This window comes from Martes martes, assembly GCF_963455335.1.
Source record: "Martes martes genome assembly, chromosome: 10".
In the NCBI taxonomy this organism is placed as follows: Eukaryota; Metazoa; Chordata; class Mammalia; order Carnivora; family Mustelidae; genus Martes; species Martes martes.
In genome coordinates, this window is record NC_137898.1 from 80,681,043 (window position 1) to 80,695,727 (window position 14,685).

The 14,685-nt window shown below is 35.7% G+C and overlaps 1 pseudogene across 1 annotated transcript; it reads left to right on the forward strand.

Annotated features, from left to right (window-relative positions):
• Positions 1-9,856: 9,856 nt before the first annotated feature.
• On the forward strand, positions 9,857-11,612 carry LOC308350924 (60 kDa heat shock protein, mitochondrial-like; annotated as a pseudogene). The gene has a single exon. The product of its transcript is annotated as a 60 kDa heat shock protein, mitochondrial-like (transcript).
• The last annotated feature ends 3,073 nt before the right edge of the window (positions 11,613-14,685 follow it).

A 14,685-nucleotide genomic window follows, 5' to 3' on the forward strand; every position in this document is an offset into this window, starting at 1 on the left:
CTATTGCCCTGATCAGTACTAAAAGTATTAGCAAGGAATGACTCAGAAAATTGTTCACCAAAAGTAGATTTAACTGGCAAAAGAAAGAATCAGTGAACTTTAAGATAGATCCATAGTGAATGTAATTTGAAAAAACAGAGAAAAAAGAATGCAAAAGAAAGCGAATAGAACCTTAGTGAAATGTGGGACATCAAGACATACATAATAGAAGGAAGAAGAAGAAGAAGAAGAAGAAGAAGAAGAAGAAGAAGAAGAAGAAGAAGAAGAAGAAGAAGAAGAAGAAGAGGAGGAGGAGGAGGAGGAGGAGGAGGAGGAGGAGGAGGAGGAGGAGGAGGAGGAGGAGGAGGAGGAGGAAGGGGAGGGGAGGGGGAGGAGGGGGAGAAGACAGAAGAAAGAAGAAGAGAGAAGAGAGAAGGAAACAAACTATAAGAGACTCTTCATGATAGAGAACAAAATGAGGGCTCATGTAGGAAGGTGGGTGGTGGATTGGCATAGGCTAAATGGATAATGGATATTGAGGGCACTTGTTTGTTATGTTGAGCACTGGGTGTTATATGTAAGTGATGAATCACTAAATTCTACTCCTAAAAACAATACTGCACCATATAACCAACTAGGACTTAAATAGAAATTTGAAAAGAAAAAAAAAAAGACATATATAATGGTATTATCAGAGATGCAAAAGATAAAGAAGCAGAAAAAATCTGCAAGAAAATAATGCCTGAAAACTCCCCAAATTGGGTGGAAGACATTAAGCTGCACATCCAGAAGTTTAATGACTTCCAGTACAATGGATGAAAAGTGATCCACCCTGAGGCAAATCATTTTTAAAATGCTGAAAACCAAATACAGAAAATTTTGAAAGCAGTAAGAGAAAAACTACTCATCCTGTACAATAGAAGCACAATATGATTATCTGTGGACTTCACTTCAGTAACTATGGGGACTAGAAGGCAGTGTCAGGATGTATTAAAAGTATTGAAAACTAAGTTTAAGGGAATTTGTGACTTTCCTACCTCACAATTAAACTGACTGTTTGAAAATGGGAATTGAACATCAATGAGTTTAGTATTGAGTACTGTGTCCTTGATCTCAACTGGCATCAAATTTACTTGAGGTGCTTGTTTAAAATGCAGATTTCCGGATTACCACCTTTACAAATTATCACCCTAAAAATTTGAGGCAGGTTCCAAGAATTTGCATTTTATTGTATTCCAGAAATAATTTTGATGTGCATGGTTTCAGAATCCCAGTACAAAATACAGTGGGATAAATGAAGGAGCCAGCAATGAGCTTCAAAGATAAGCATGGGAATTCTCATTCATTATTACCTGCCTGCTTAATCAGGGCAGGATGTGTGGAGTATTAGAGTTCTAATGGTGTTTTAGTGAAAATGGAAAATATAATAACTTGTAGGGATATTGTGAGAATTCAGTTAATGTATATGAAGTTGACCCCCAAATCTTTTGGGCCCTTTCTATTCTCCCATTCCCTACTTTGTTGCTTATTACACTCTATTGTCATTCCCCTTTTCTGATATTGTTCTAAAACCATAATAACTTCTAACTGAAAATGATAACTTGTCCTTCTGGTAGTATATCTATGTTTGAGAAATATGTTTGAATTAAGACTGTCTGGGGACGCCTGGGTGGCTCAGTTGGTTGGACAGCTGCCTTTGGCTCGGGTCATGATCCCGGCGTCCGGGGATCGAGTCCCGCATCGGGCTCCTTGCTCGGTGGGGAGCCTGCTTCTCCCTCGGCCTCTGCCTGCCACTCCGTCTGCCTGTGATCCGCGCTCTCTCTCTCTCTCTCTCTGACAAATAAATAAAATCTTAAAAAAAAAAACATTTTAAAAAAAGACTGTCTGCTTGGATTATTGACATAAGGAAATCAGACATCAAATCTGGTCACAATATACAAGTTTTTTTCAGTGAAAATATTTTTTGTAGAAATATCAATGTTTGTTAGTTCTTTTAATAAATGCAATAATACTGGCTTAAGTTTGTATTAGCCAATTAATGAATAACATATTTTTTGACTTATTATTGAAAACAGAAAAACAATCAAATATCTTCCATAATCCTTGTATTTAACTTGGAGAGTGTCCTGTTGTTAGAGATATGGGCATGTGAAATACATGCACAAGAACAAGCATTCCTGGCACTGTGATGAGCACCATTTTCATATGAAGTAAATTAGCTTGGATCACAGAGGAACATGACAATCTATATAATCAAATTTCTTTGTTTAATTGGGGGGGGTGTCATCTAACACATTGTTTTCATGGAATAATCCCTACAGACAACATATACTGAACGCCCAGGACATACTATATGTGGTAGACAGACTCTTCAGTTGGTCTCTATTATTCCCCATACTGGTATTTACCCTTCATGTGATTCCTTTGGCTCTTGAGTATATGCAGAACCTGTCAGCTTCTAACCAAAAGGATACGGCAAAATTGATAGGATGTAAATGATTATATGTACTTGATTATGTTATTATATCATGTAAAGTATTAGCACTAATTTTTGTGGAGTATCTGTTTCTCCTTTTTAGTTGTTAAGATGCAAACTGCTATATAGTGGGCTACCTAAGAGGGGGGCCCATTTGGCAAGGAAATCCACATAGCTTCTGGAAGCTGAGAGCAGTCAGTTACCCAGAAACTGAAGCACATATTCCTAAATTTACAAGAAAACTAATTCTGCCAAAAACTCAAGTGATCTTGGGAGATTTTTTTATTGGCGATCCTCAGAGAAAACCACATCCATAGAATAACATTTTTTGCAGCCTTGTGAAATCCTAGGGATAGCATCCAAATAAGCTATGCCATTTCCTGACCCACAGACACTGAGAAAATAAATACGTATTGTTTTAAGCTGCTAAGTATGTAGCAATTTCTTATCCAACAATAGAAAATATACTACATTTATTCATTTTATGTTCTTTCTCTTTATTTGATTACATGTTCTCAGAAGACTACACTGTGTCTTCTGTCTTTGGATTTACTTGTTTTTAAGGGATTTCAAAGTAAAATTTCAAGGTAACTTTTACTGTATGTATGTATGTATGTAACTTTTACCATATCTATATAAGTGTACTAATATACACATATATGTAAATGTAGTATACTAATATACAAATATGCATAATAATATATGATATGCTATCTTGTTATTTTCCAAGTGCTTTAATATGCATTATTTTGTGTAATACAATATCCTGTGGCAAATGCAGAAATATATCTATTTCAGAGTAAGGAAAATAAGTTCCAGAGAGTTAGGAGTAACCCCACTAAAGTCTTATAGGAAGTAAACCCTGATGATTACAAAGGCCAATGAGTCAAGCCAGGTCACAAACCTTATCTTTAATCAAAGATTGGTTGGAATGCAACTTGGGCTCAGTTCAGGGTTGCTTCAGTTTACAACCAAACAGGCCAACACGCAGACTAGATAAGGAAACAAATGAGTGAACAAAATGCTCTGATGTCTTAGTTCATCAGGTGTACCCAAGCTTGTCAGCCAATATAGCTCAAAATTAATTAAGAAACCCACCATGACAGAAAAGCTCAGAACTGAGGCTTTTGCCTTTTAAACCATTATTCTAGGGTAATTGTCATATCCGCACTCAGGTGTGTACTTTAGTTCTGTAAAAAGAATTCTGTGCTATATCAAGTTACAAAATACAAGGCTGTAATTTTCTGGATCATCAAATTGAAGGAATTCCTGGCCATCTATCCATCAGATTACCATCCTAGTGTGATGCTCTTTTTTTTTTTTTAATCATTTATTACATGCCTCCTATATATCACACTCTTCTAAAAGCATTAATCTCACAACAAATCTCTTAGGAAGTACTGTATGATAAAGAATTGGACTTGTTTTTGTTCAAGGTTCCTGGGAAGAAGACTGAATTTTTGGAATTTTCTGAGTGTAGGGGTGTCTTTGTTATTGATGGTGAGCCTTTGGAGTACACCTGAGTTTATTCACTTCCTCATAAAACATCCTTGTTTTCACCCTGTAAGTGGAACGCTATTTTGGGTTTCTATAAGAATCTGTGCTCTTGTATCTTGAATTTTGTTTTGAATATAGTTGGGAAACAATGTTACATCATTGTCGGGCATATGACATAGTGATTCAACAAGTTTATATGTTATGTCATGCTCACCACAAGTAACCTATCATCTGTCACCATACAACACTATCACTGACTATATTCCCTATGCTGTGCCTTTTATTCCCATGATTTATTATTTCCATAATTGGAAAACTGTGGCATCATCCATTTTACCCAACTCCTCCACACACCTCCTTTCTGGAAATCATCAGTTTATCGGTTTGTTCTCTGTATTTATAGGTCTGATTCTGGTTTTTGTTTGTTTGTTTGTTAAGATTCCATATATGAGTGAAATCATATGGTGTTTCTCTTCTTCAGTCTGATTTATTTCACTTAGCGTAATACACTAGGTCCATCATGTTTTGTCAGTTGAGATGTTCTTATTCTTTTTTTATGGCATATATATATATATAATGCCATATGTATGTGCCATAAAAAAGTACTTTTCCTTATCCATTCCATAGTGATTATTAAAATGCCCATACTATCAATAATATCCTTATCCATTTATTGATTGGATAGATCCTTAGACACTCATACATCTTAGCTATTGTAAATAATGCCATAATAAACAGAAGGGTGAATATACTTTTTTGAATTAGTGTTTTCATTTTCTTTTGGCAAATACCCAGTAGTGGAAGTATTGGTATTTGGTATTTCCGCTTTTAATTTTTTGAGTAACCTCCGTAATGTTTTCCACATTGGTTGTATCAATTTACATTCCCACCAACAGTGTATAAGTGTTCCTTTTCTCTACATCCTCAACAACACTTATTTCTTGTCTTTCTGATCTTAGCCATTCTGATACATCGAAAGTTATGTATCATTGTGGTTTTGATTTGTTATCCTGATGGTTAGTGATGTTGCACATCATTCATGCAGTCTGTTGGCCATCTGTATGTCTTCTTGGGAAAAATGCTTATTTAGGTTCTCTACCCATTTTTTAATTGATTTGTTTTTATGATGTTGAGTTGTACAAATTCTTTATATATTTTGGACATTTCCCCTTATCAGATTTATCTCATTTGCAAATATCTTCTCCCATTCAGCAGATTGCCTTTTTCATTCTGTTGATGGTTTCCTTCACTGTGCAAAAGCTTTTTCTTTTAATGTGGTCCCAATAGTTTATTTTTGCTTTTGTTTCTCTGGCCTAAGAAGGCATATCTAGAAAAATGTTGTTATGGCTGATATCAGAGAAATTATTGCTTATGTTTCTTGCTAGGATTTTTATACTTTCAGATCTCACATTTAGATCTTTAATCCATTTTGAGTTTATTTTTGTGTATGGAGTTATAGAAAGTGGTCCAGTTTTCCAAGCACTATTTATTAAAGAAACTGTATTTTCTCATTGCAAATTCTTACTTTTTTTGTTGTAGATTAGCTAACCATATAAGTATAGATTTATTTCTAGACTCAATTCTATTTTATTGACCAATGTTTCTATTTTTATGTCAGTAACATACTGTTGATTACCAGAGCTTTGTAGTCTATCTTGAAATCTGTGATTCTGATACCTTTAGCTTTGTTCTTTCTCAACATTGTTTTGATTATTCAAGGTCTTTTGTGGTTCCACACAAATTTTACTATTATTTTTTCTAGTTTGTGAAAAATGCTATTTGTATTTTGATAGGGATTGCACTGAATCTGTAGATGGCTTTGGATAGTATGGGCATTTTAATAACATTAATTCTTCCAATCCATGAGCATGGGATATCTTTCCATTTGTATCATCTTCAATCTCTTTCATCAATGTTTTATAGTTTTCAGGATACAGGTCTTTAACCTCCTTGATATCTTATTCTTTGGTAAAATTATAAATGGAATTGTTTTCTTAAATTTTCATTCTGCTCTTTTGTTAGTGTTAGTATATAGAAACACTATTTATGTATAGAAACACTACCAAATTTTGATACTGTGCTTTTATTTCAATTATACTAGTTATATTTATAGAAGGTAGCTTTTTAATATCAAGGGAATAAAAACATTTAAATTTAAATCTATTCTCTATATTTTATTTTTAAACTATAACTTACATGAACATTTCTTGTTTTTCCCAAATAGATTTTCTACATGTAATTGTGTATCTTTCACTTGCAATTTTTTGAATTATTAAGAAAAGTAGTTTAAGACATCATTGAAACCTAGATATTTCAGCTGCATAAAAATTTACACTTTTACTTTTTTTGAGATTTGGAATGTAACTGAGTATGAGAGGTTGTCTATTTTTATTTTTTTTTTTAACTTGGGATCCCGTTTTGCTAAGTGAGCATATTTGGTAACTGTAAATAATTTGTTGTGCTTTGCAATGGGCCACTTTCAGCCTTTGTGGCCTAAGGCATCCCGATAGGACAGTCACTACACTCCTAAAAGAGGCTGTAAGTCAGTGTGTAGGGTCAGCATGGTGCCATTTTAAATAATGTTTGTACAATCTGTGGACTTCTTATGGCTTACATAAAAAAAAAAAAAAAGTCTGGCACACAGCAGGTGAGAGTAAATTTCCTTTACTCTGATGTTGCTGAAGTTACAGGGCAGTCAGGGACAAAAAATAAGAGTAAATATCTGAAGTGATAAAAGAAAGTCATAGAGACATTCTCAACTTTTCTAGGTTTTATTGCTACTATTTATGACTTATATCTAAAACAAAACAGCTTCAACTAGCTGCTTCTAATTCAATTTTTTTTTTTTCCCTTTAGGAACTCTCCAAAGTGCTTTAAAAAAAAACCTCTACTAATATTTTGGTGAAATTTCCTAAAATACACATAAGTAAGAAGGTTTATTGTGGCTTAATGCCAATTCCTAATATAGTAACAAGTTCTTCAAGTTCATTGATTCAGTCATTCAATAATGATTTTTGAACACTTATTATGAGTCACATTTTGTAGTAGGAACACAATAACAGGGTGGTATGGAGGGAAATGAGTGTATGTCATATGTCATATCAAGGGAAGCCCTTGTAGGGGCTAAATTTTTTTTTTTCCTATTCCATTACACATGCTAACTGTGCTTAATAAGATGTATTTTCTGTTTTTGCTGGAAATAACATCTCCCTGGATAGTAAAATGTAAAAATAACGAGACTGCAGAGTTATAATAACATACATGGCAACAAATAGAAATATTTTTTAATAGATTTTCTCTGCCCAATTTTTGAAATCACATCCCTCTCCAGCAACAAAATTTCTCTTACCCACTTTGTGTCTTCTCAATTTTCAGAGCATAACTTTAAAGGTCATCAAAAATTGAAAACCAAGAAAAATCTCAAGTCCTTTAATTTGCCTTTACGTAAAAGTAAGGAAATTTCAGCACAATGTAGCTAAGACAACATACCTTTGAAATATTTTGGAAATTATCATTTAACTGGCCTTGTAGAAAGGACTGGGGCTGCTCAGTCAAAGTCTGGTGTCTCTGAGCAAGATCAGGAGCTATAAGGTAGTTGCCCTGTGACTTACACTGCTTTGTTTTTTTTTTTTTTTAAATCAAAGTATTTTTCCTTGTTTGCAAATGAAGGATACATGCTGAGAGAAAGCTGTGAAAAAGTTTGGGCTGTGGTAGGAGGTGTTTTAGGCATCTAAAAAGATAAATGAAGAGAGGGAAAAGAGAACTATAAGAACACGGAGTGCAAATGAGATAAATCATGAGAATCTGTTCAAAGAAAGAAATACTGAAGGAACAACAGCAGGAAGAACAGAACCTGAGCCTCCCACACATTCACTCTGGCCCAGCTCCAGTCAGAGACACACTGAGCACATTTGATATAAAGTTTTGAGAGGAATAATAAAAGTGAGGAAAATATCAATAATTCAATATGTGTAGAGCCAAAGGAAAAAGTTAAAATAAAAACAGAAAATCAACAATACTTATTTTGCCTTTTCCTACCACAAAGGCTATCTGAAGAGACCTTTTAAAATGGGAAAAAAGTGGGAGAAAGGAAGCTAACATTGGTTGTCATCTGTGTGGTACAGAGTGCCACATGCATTATATTATTTAATTTCCCAGACAACTCTGAACTGCAGAGTTTTATATAGGATAAGTGAGGCTCAGGAGATTTTCATGTGTCTTAATACAGTAAGCTGGATTTCAAATGTGTCTAATGATGAAGTTAATATTACCACTCAATACAATTCTGTAGCATTCTACTTGGAATATTTGGTGGAAATATTCAGTACTCAATCTGACTCATTTTTCCTGACATCTATACTAAAAAATACATCCACCCACATGAAAATACATTTTTAAAATAGCACAGCATCATGAATATCAAGCCCTAAGTTGTTTGTTGGAAACTCCATGTGCTATGGAAGGTTAAGGATGAGAGAGTTAACATCGGCTGGAGTTATATTACAAAGTGTTCATGGATGAGTAACATGGACAGGTAACAATCTAGAGCAGGACCAAGTGAGTCCTAGAGAAACTAAAGAGGGAAATTCTACATGATGAGTTATGTAAGTCTTTTTTTTTTTTTTAAGTTTATTTTCTTTCTTTCTCTTTTTCTTTTTTTTTTTTTTTTAAGAATTTATTTATTTGACAAAGAGGGAGAGAACACAAGAAAGGGGAGTGGCAGGCAGAGGGAGAGAGAGAAGCAGGCTCCCCACTGAGCAGGGAGCCCAATGCAGGGCTCCATCCATGGACCCTGAGATCATGACCTGATCCTAAGGCAGATGCTTAACCCACAGAGCTGCCCAAGTGCACCCTCATGCAAGTCTTGATCAGACCACATGAATTGTGATATTTCACTTTTTGAAACTGAGATATCAATATTTACTAGAGCTAATAAATCTACCAATATAATTCAGAAATTGGTTCATTCACTCATAAATTGAACTTCTATTGAGCACCTACTATGTGGCAAATCTATGTAAGCCAAACAGAGTATAATCATGATTAAGGACTTGAGACTGACTATTTTAGCCATCAAGAAACACACTCTCTAGTGAGGGAGATGGGTAGATAAACTTAACTATTGTGAAATGTATTTAATACAGTATTAGGAAGATGAGGGACAGAAGCAGAAAAATGTTTACTCTTATCGTGGAAGGCTAAACTAAAGCCTGCATAGTTTTGATAAGAATAAAATACATGCTGGTTTCTACATTCTTTAAAGGTCTCATGATTACCTGTATATTTCACTGGTAGTTAATGTTGACCTGAATGATAAGCACCAGAGGAATCTTGCAAAAGTAATTTTATAAGTAGAAATTCAAAGAAATTTGAAGAAACTTTTATAATCTGATACTCCCTGCATACCCCTTCTCCTTTCATTACTAAGCATATAAGAACCAGCCTCACACAGTAAAAAGTGCAACTCTTTCTGCCCACAGGTCCTGTCTCTGTGCTACTTAAATAAAGTTAGTGAGTTGCACCATAAGCATCTCAAGAAAATTTTCTTGAAAATTGCATTAGAGGACCCTATATCAAGATCACCAAACAGAGGCATTAACTAATTTGTAGGAAGTTAGGGACAGTTTTTTGGGAAAAGATATATAGATATTAGATACCTAGATATTTCTTTCTTTTTTTTTTTTTTAAGATTTTATTTGACAGACAGAGATCACAAGTAGACAGAGCAGCAAGCAGAGAGAGGGGGGGAAAGCAGGCTCCCTGCTGAGCAGAGAGCCTGATGCAGAGCTTGATCCCAGGACCCTGAGATCATGACCTGAGCCAAAGGCAGAGGCCTAACCCACTGAGCCACCCAGGTGCCCCCTAGATATTTCATAATGAAATTGTTTTAGTCAAATTAAGATGATGGCGAAGAACCCTCTACTCACCTCCAATGGCCTATCTCACCCTCCACATGCCCTGCCACTGCACTCACAAGTACTTCTTTTACCCACAGTTTTTCACCAAATTAGGCCAGTGTCCAGAGCACTGGCTCCTCATCTCACTTAGGCCTATGCCAAAGGTATAAAATTTGGTGCAAATGCTTGAGCCTTAATGCTTTAAGGTATAGACCTCTTAGCCAATGTTGTAGCCCTTACTATGGAGCCAAAAGGAAGAACAGTGATTACTGAACAGAGTTGGAAAATCCCAAAGTAACAAGAAATGTTGTGACTGTCACAAAGACAATTGACTTAAAAGATAAATATAAAAATAGTGGTGCTAAACTTGTTCTTTAAGATGTTGCCAATAACAATTTTGAAGAAGCTGGGAATGGCACCACTACCACTACTGTCCTGACACACTCCATTGCCAAGGAAGGCTTCGAGAAGATTAAAGTTGCTAATCCTGTGGAAATCAGGAGACGTGTGATGTTAGCTGTTGATCCTGGAACTGCTGAACTTAAGAAACAGCCTTCATTGACAATCTTTGAAGAAATTGCTCAGGGTGCTATGATTTTATAAATGGAGACAAATTGGCAACACCATTTCTGATGCAATGAAAAAGTTTGGAAGAAAGGGTGTCATCTCAGTAAAGGATAGGAAAAACACTAAATGATGAATTAGAAATTATTGAAAGTATGAAATTTGATCAAGGTTATATTTCTCCATACTTTACTAATACATCAAAAGTTCAGCAATGTGAATTTCAAGATGCCTATGTTCTATTGAGTGAAAAGAAAATCTCTAGTGTTCAGTCCATCATACCTGCTCTTAAAATTGTCAATGTTTCCTGTAAGTCCTTGGTCATAATTGCGGAAGATGTTAATGGAGAAGCTCCGAATATCCTCGTTCTGAGTAGGATAAAAGTTGGTCTTCAGGTTGTTGCAGTCAAAGCTCCAGGTTTTGGTGACAATAGAAAGAACCAGCTTAAAGACATGACTATTGCTACTGGTGGTGCAGTGTTTGCAGAAGACCTGACCTCACAACTTAGAAAAAGTTGGAGAGGTCATTGTGACCAATGATGATGCCATGCTCTTAAAATGAAAAGGTGAGAAGGCTCAAACTGAAAAATGCATTCAAGGAAATCATTGAGCAATTAGATATATAACTAGAAAATATGAAAAGGAAAAGCTGAATGAATATCTGGAAAAACTCGGAGTAGCTTTGTTGAAGTTTGGTGGAACAAGTGATGATCAAGTGAATGAAAGACAGAGTTACAGATACCCTCAATGTTATACAAGCTGCTGTTGAAAAAGCATTGCTGTGGGAGGGGGGTGTGCCCTGCTTCACTATATTCTCACCTTGGGTTCAATAACTCCAGCTAATGAAGATTAAAAATCAGTGTAGAAATTAAGAGAATAGTCAAAATTCTTGCAACGACCATTGCTAAGAATGCAGGTGTTGAAGGATCACTGATAGTTGAGAAAATTATGGAGAGCTCCTCAGAAGTTGGTTATGACACTATGCTTGGAGATTTTATGAATATGGTGGGAAAAGGAACCATTGATCCAAATAAGGTTGCAAGAATTGCTTTCTTGGATGCTGCTGGAGTGGCCTCTCTGTTAACTACAGCAGAAGCTATAGTCACTGAAATTCCTGAAAAAGAGAAAGACCCAGGAATGGGCAGAATGGGTGGAATAGAAGATTGTATTGGAAGTGGAATGTTCTGCTTCCCAGAATAGTGCTTTACCTTTATTATTTTTTTAATAAAGATTGTATTTATTTATTTGAGAGAGAGACATAATTGTGAGAGAGAGCATGAGTGGGGAGGAGAGGGAAAAGCAGGCTTCCCACTGAGCAGGGAGCCTGTCTTGGGCTTGATCCCAGGACCCTGAGATCATGACCTGAGCCGAAAGCAGATGCTTAACAGACTGAGCCACTCAGGTGCCCCAGTGCTTTGCTATTATTAAAGAACTGTGAGAGGAAGCTCAGGACAGTCCTCCTCAACCATAACTTCTGAGAAGCCAGTAGAAGGAAATGACTGAAGAAAAGCCTGGCTTATATTTAAGAAAAATCACCCCAACCATCAGTTACTGGTTTCAGCTGACAACATATAGTGATTTACCACTGTCATTGTTCATACTGATAGGGCAAAACTGTATTCTAAGATGGCTGACCAAACCAGTAAGGGAATTTCAGTCCCTGTCTCAAAGCCCTTCCGGGTTCTTCTTTCCTACCCTGTTTCCTAGGTGCACCAAAAGTACCAAGTATGCAGAAGTAGAAGGGAATAAATCCCCCTCCTTTTTTTTTTTCTAAATATATTTTATTTATTTATTTTGACAGGCAGAGATCACAAGTAGGCAGAGAGACAGGCAGATAGAGAGGGGGAAGCAGGCTCCCTGCTGAGCAGAGAGCCCAATGCGGGGCTTCATCCCAGGACCCTGAGATCATGACCTGAGCTGAAAGCAGAGGCTTTAACCCACTGAGCCACCCAGGTGCCCCTAAATCCCCCTCCCTGCTTGTGCTCGGGGCTAAGACTTTTGGAGAACAACCTCCTCTGAGCCCACTGGTGTTAAATAAACCTTCCATGCTCCAAAGTCTCCGAGTGCCACTTGGTTCTTCCAGGATCCAGTCCAGGTTTGGCAACAATCCCTAAGGAAAATGTATTTCATATTTTTGAATAAAAATAAATTTTCACATTCCTAATAACTGAGTGCAAGAGCCATGTACCAATGTACTGCTTTCAACTTAAATCACTGAGGCACTTTTACTACGATTCTGTTAAATTCAGGATTTTAGTGCTTGCCATTACCAGATGAAAAGTAAAGAAGAAGCCTTTCTGTGGGGAGTATGAATAATTGTATACAAAGTAGAGAAATATCCAATTTTGTGACAACCTTTGTATAATAAAAAGTTGCTTAAAGTTAAACAAAAAAAGGTGATGAAGAAAAACATTCCTGATAAAGATTTTAAAAAGGAAATTGGGGAATTCCTAGGTGAAAAATACAAATGTGCTTTGAATTCTTTCTCTGCCACTTAATGACTTTGAAACCTTGAGATAATTTCTTAACTTTGAATTTCAGTTTTCTCATCTATTAAATAGTTATAATAAAATCCTCTACAAAAGATGTTTGTAAGAAATAACCAGTATGAGTCCACTAGGAAATCTGGTCTGAGACATGATGATCATTTTTCTCCATGCATCAGATATCCTGTGAGTCTAACCTTCAATACTGAGGAGAAACCTATTCTCCTAAAACTTATTTGAAAATTCTGTTGGCTACTTACTGATATACTCAATAGACCATAGTTCTGACTTAGCATGATAATTCCTTTGCTCTTGGGCCTGTCCTTCTAAATCCGTTAGATTCAAGTACTAGCCTATGTGAATGTCTTGCATGTCACATACAAATAGTCACATCACACACCTTGTTTAACTTTAGCATCCCTGTATTAAGAGATGCCACAACACACCTACTTTGCTTTAGGAACTGGTGTTGTGACAGCTGAGTTACATAAATTCTACAGCAGAGTGAGGAGCTTATGGTATTCATTTGCATGTCAAAACCCAAATTTTGCTTCTTCCTCATTTTTATTGACAATGATTGTGTCTAGCTAATGAGAACAACCTGAAAGACTTGTGCATCTCAATGAGTTCTCTAAATGCTTTGTTATAGTAGAATTACAGATTAAAATAAAATTTTAATCATGTATCTGCCTAAATGGTATAATAATAATAATAATGATTAAGGATCCTAGTTTGCTTTTTGTCCTACAAAAAGAGTTTGACATCTATAGGAGGGGGTAAAAAAAAAACAAGAGAGAGAGAGACAACTTCTTTCATTTCTTCATTGGCAGTTTTTATTGAAATCTTAGAGTGCTGGGAAACCTGGAAATCCGCCAACTTTCTTTATAGTCAGTACAGTTTAAATTCTACATTCTACATGTGCAAGTTTCTCTTGACAAAATCACATCTTTATAAAACTTCACCTATGAACAGTGCTTTGCTTATCAGATGTGTTAATGTCAAAATTATAGAACTGTGCTATAGGTAAAGAATGAGTGAATCCAAGAATACTAGGTGGACAACCCCATAATCTGATACCTGTTCCCAGCATGTCATTATTTAATACTTCACTGACCATAGATGTGGCACTTTCTCCCCTATTTCTCAGCTTCTGCCCTGCATACTGCAGTAAAATGATCTTCCCTCCTTGCCTATGTTAAAGATCATTGCATACGGTAATGAGTTGATGCATGCTTTAAATTTTGTCGTATAAGACATGCTAAATTTAGTTAGTATCTTAAAGTCAAAATAGATACTCACTGTAGTTGTGTAATAAGATAGCAAATTTAATACAAAATTAACTGTACACATAGTAATTTTAAATGTAAAGATAAACTTACAAATAATTTTAAAAACTCAGCGAGGAATCCTTAAAATTAACAAAAATAAAATTTAAAGATCAAGTTAGAAAGTATCTTTTCTAATTGGATTGGTTAAATTATATTAATAGCTGCCTAAAAATTTGACAAGAAAGAGGTGGGGGGAAGAGTACCCCAGTAATGTTCTCATGGAATTATCAGTCATATTTTTATTAAAGGATATTGCTACTAAACTTTTGTCTGTTTTGCCCTGAAAACAGAACAATTGTTGCAAAGTACATCTCCATTCTAAGGAGAGGGGCTATACCATTTTTGTGGTTTTTCAAAGCAAAATTTTAAAAAAAATGAGTTGGAGATTCTTAAGCCAACATCCAACTTTAGTATACACGGTAGAATTAAAGGGACCTTCTCCAACCCCACTGACAAGCC